This window comes from Alligator sinensis, unplaced genomic scaffold (genome assembly GCF_000455745.1).
Source record: "Alligator sinensis unplaced genomic scaffold, ASM45574v1 scaffold794_1, whole genome shotgun sequence".
Taxonomy (NCBI): domain Eukaryota; kingdom Metazoa; phylum Chordata; order Crocodylia; family Alligatoridae; genus Alligator; species Alligator sinensis.
The window spans coordinates 417,093-421,373 of record NW_005842125.1 but is presented as its reverse complement, the minus strand read 5'-3'; the positions used below and the strand labels follow the sequence as shown (position 1 = coordinate 421,373).

At 45.2% G+C, this 4,281-nt stretch overlaps 1 protein-coding gene across 1 annotated transcript in view; it reads right to left on the bottom strand.

Moving 5' to 3' along the window:
- Nucleotides 1–2,560, bottom strand: part of THUMPD2 (THUMP domain containing 2) — a 37,573-nt gene extending 35,013 nt beyond the window's left edge. Inside the window, exon 1 of the mRNA XM_025205689.1 lies at nucleotides 2,542–2,560. The gene's annotated coding sequence lies outside the window, so the exon portion shown is untranslated. The remainder of the gene's footprint in view (nucleotides 1–2,541) is intronic.
- Between the last annotated feature and the right edge of the window lie 1,721 nt (nucleotides 2,561–4,281).

Sequence of the window (4,281 nt, the reverse complement as noted above, 5' to 3'; positions counted from 1 at the left end):
AGGTGAAGGGTGCAGTGGATGGTCATGCATGTAATGGCTCGCTGGTGGTTTGTGGCCAGGAGGGTGCATGCCATGAAGAGCCCTGCCTGCTGGGGCTCTCAGCACCTGGCAGCAGCTGCAGAGCACGTGTGGGAGGCAAGGGTACGGGTTGGTTCAGATCAACCCAGAACTTCCTCATAGGGCAGGGCCAGCCCCAGGGTAAGGGAGGCACTAGCATAGGCTCACGCTGTTATCCCACCACGGAAGTCTTATCCAAAACCAGCTGAGTACTGGCTCCCACAGCAGGAGGACCACTCTGTGGACACTGGATACCAGGTACCTGCAAAGGCCTCATGGAGGTTTATAGTGCCCGTGGCCCCAAACTAGCTGCAGGGGTTGGTTTGATATAGGCCTACTCTGTGAACCAGGTTCATGACTGGGAGGTGAACTCTGAAGAGCCTAGCTGCCCAAGGAGAAGGTAGACATAAACTATAAGGCTGAAGCTCAGATCATAAACAGACAGTGGACACCCTTATTTATGTTGTATTCCTCTATTAATGTTGATGCAATATGGATATCACTAGCTGGACCTTTTCTTCCATTACATGAAGGCAAGTGCCTAGGGGAACAGATGCCTACCCCGATCACAGCACAGAAACACCTGAGTGGAAAGGAGTGGGGTGTAGGGGAGGCAGAGCCCCACAGAAGACATTCAGACACTAAGATCTGTACCCTTCTCAATGAACCCTACTACAGTTAGCTATCACCTCCTTATATCCTTTTCATTTAACATCAAGTTGTGGCAGGAAGTTATATAAAAACAAGGGGCCAAAAACACCTGTTGAGAATATGGCACCTGGGCCCTACTCCGGTGCAGCTCTTTAGCCCAGGTCCCACACAACCCTTCATTCAGTTGAATACTTTGGTAGAAGGACAAGACTATTTACTCAGATCACAATGAATAAAGCTTCTGTTACTTGGCAATGTTAATTGCATTAATTTGTGTGTAGTATGATTAAAACAACTTTGGTAGTCAAGGATCTGTCTTACGGAACCTATTACCTATGGGAAAGTTATATTTGAAGGAGATAATGAATACATAAGCCTAACAATGATCTAACCACTAGAGGGCAGTATCAGCATTAGAATGATAGATTAAGATCTAGTAATTTTAAAATGAAAAGCTTTGTCTAAGCAAGCTTGAAAGAAAAAATATGTATTATTACAATATTATTAGGCTCATCAATTCCATATCAGAATTTGTGATTATATTTATTAGACTCAATCATGACTATTAGCACTGCACCATAAAATGCTTCTGAGGTCTTCTGGGTTCCTAGTTCTTCTGAATTATCATTGCATTTACTGCTTGCTGAAAGAAATAATGAGGAAAGCTGCACGTGTTTTTTAGCATTTCAGGTCATGCTTTCAGCTTAGTTAGCCAGTAGAATGTGTTTATATCCCTTCTGACCTTTTAATATTAATGAACCCTCAGCTTCCTTTTTTTACATTTGAATGACACTGAATTGCTAATATTTCAGAGGTCCCCAATGTGTAGTAAGAATCTTCCTTTACCTGGAAACTGAAACTAATCTGAACTTCCAACAGAGGCTAATTGCAAGAAATGACTGCTTCCATACTACAAAGCCCTGAATGTATGGGCAAAGTAGAGTGGGACTCCTTCAGATAAGATTTTGAAAGTAATTAGAATGGCCTGATTTTCAGAAATGATGAGCATTCATAACTTCCACCAAAGTCAATGGGAAATTATGTTGCTGAGTACCCTGTACTAATATATCCTGAAATATCAACATTATGCTGCATGTTGGTGTCATGATACGTCCTCCCCAGGAATGGCCGTGATGTCCCTAGAGCACCGTGACCATGCCAGCGCCACCCTATGGGTGCCTACTAATCTCTCCTGCCACATCTTGCTGATATAAATGATGAATTGGGAGGCTGCCCTCAAGCTGCTGCTCGGTCACAGTCCTGACAGATTCCTCTAAACCCTGTGGGTTGTTGGACCCCTTTATTGGATTCCACACTCAGGAGGTGCTTTACAATAGCCCCAAGCCTTATGGGCTAGATGCGTGACTCCAAAACTACCCCTTTATCATGCCCCATGCCTCGCAGATGGTACATAGATGTTGTCTTCTTGTGTTGAGGCCTCAGTTTAGTCTAGCCTCAGTCACTACACCCTCTGGCCCTGGGCTCTGCTCACCCCCAGTCACCACGCCCTCTCTGGAGCTGAGCTCTCTGCAGCCTGTGCCTGTCACTGCGCCCTCTGGTGCTGGGGTCTGCTCATCCCCCCCGTCTCCGCACCCTCTCTGGCGCTGGGGTTTCTACACTATAGTGTGCCCCAGTGAGGCCTCCTCCTCCCCAATAGCCTCAGTCTGGTCCACTGGTTTAAATAACAATAGAAAGCACAAGCCCCTGGGCTACAACACAACAATAACATAGGGTCCACACACTATCCCTTTTTAAGAAGGCAAGCTTCCCTCTCAGTTGAATGGGCCTCCTCCCCACCAGCACTTATGAGCTCCTATAGCCTCTTAAACCTACCAGAAGCAGAACAGGCAGTCAAGCATCTCCAAGTAGCTTCCTTTATAAGCTCCTTCCTCCTTGTTTGCTGCCAGAGAACTAAACCTCTAGTCCCAACCCTGGGGTTTATATATGCCCAGGGCCCTGCCTTCTTCTGGTCAGCTGACCGGGAGCAGGTGAAGGCTAATTCCCTCATTAGCCTGCTGCCACAGTACCCTGCACCTGTGGGGTTTCTTCCCGGCTGCTATGGCCCTCCCTCTAGGCAGTTTTTGCCCTTAAAGGAACAGGCACCTTAGTGCCCTGAGACAGGCGGTATATAGGGACCACATTCTGATCACCATATATACTGCAGTCTGCCATTTAAGTCACTGGAGCCAAATGGGGCAGGGTGGGGTGGGCTGCACTGCAGCTGTGGGCTGGGGCCAGGATTCATGCCGGGCTATCCCGGAGAAGGGGGGCTGGGGCGTGCTGTGCTTGGGGCGGGTGGTGGTGGCACTGGGAGGGGGTTATGCAGGGGCTATGGCAAACTTTGGGGGGGCTGTAGCCCCCCCCCCCCCTTGTAGCCCTCTTCCCAGTGCACACAGGGGCATTTATCAACCAAATTATTGGCCACATCAGGCCTATTTCCAATATAGTCAATTTTCTTTATATCGGTGCCGATCTGATATCAGACCAATGTATTGGTGCACCTCTACTTACAGTAAATGTCATGGCTTTAAGTGGACAAAGTAAAGAATGCCCTAACCTTTTGACCATGACCTTCTGACCATGAACATGTTTTCATTTCTCCAGTGTGATTTTGTTCAGTTTGACTTCTGTATTTTCTGATAATCTTTCCCTCACTGGTCAGAAAAAATCATGGGTGCACAAGGAAGCACATGAAGTGCAGTACACATACATAAATGTCAAGGAATGTCAAGTGGTCTGGGGGAATTCCCTATTCTCCTGACCATATTAGTCAGCTACTTAAAAATGTGTATGGGCAGTATATCCTATTGTGTTGTACTCAGTAACTGAAAGGAAAGAAATCTATTTTACAGAAAAGAATGAAGTTCCAGATCCCTCAGAATACATCTTCCCCCCTCCCCTTCCCCCCATTATGGATTTATATTGTCAACTATAACCTCCATTTTTAATCTATGGCAATCAACCTTTACCAAAATACATATAAGCACCACTTATCAACCATCTTATCAAATAAGAATCGGCAGCACAAATGCAATAGTTACAATGCACATGTAAGCAAGCTTAACAACATCCATCTGTATTTTGAGTGCTAGGGGGTCTAGCAGACCTGATGAGATGCTTTGTGTTACTCACAGTTTGCACTTGCAAATTAAGCTGAGCTGATTCTGAAAGTTGCAAATCTGTCATAGGAACACAGTAATTTCTAGCTCATGTTCCATCTCCTCCAGTATGCTGTTACTGCCAGCAGCCTGTGCCAGATGCTCCAGAGAACAGGATAATAAATTACACAGTGGGAAACCTGTGCAAAGAGGACATTGCGCCCTAAGTTCTTGTCAATTTATAATCAGCATAACTTGCTGCCCCAGAAATACAGGAGTTTATACCCCTTTAGCCTTTATTCTATTTAACTTAATAGAACATGCGCTCATTATCCTTGTAAGTAGCTAATCATTCCTTGAATCCCACCTTTCTTGTATTAGTAGCTGGTAAAGGATGAATGTTTAAGATAAATATTTCTTCTGATCAATTTTATATTCAATATATTTTTTATTTTATTAAATATCTCTTTATCCT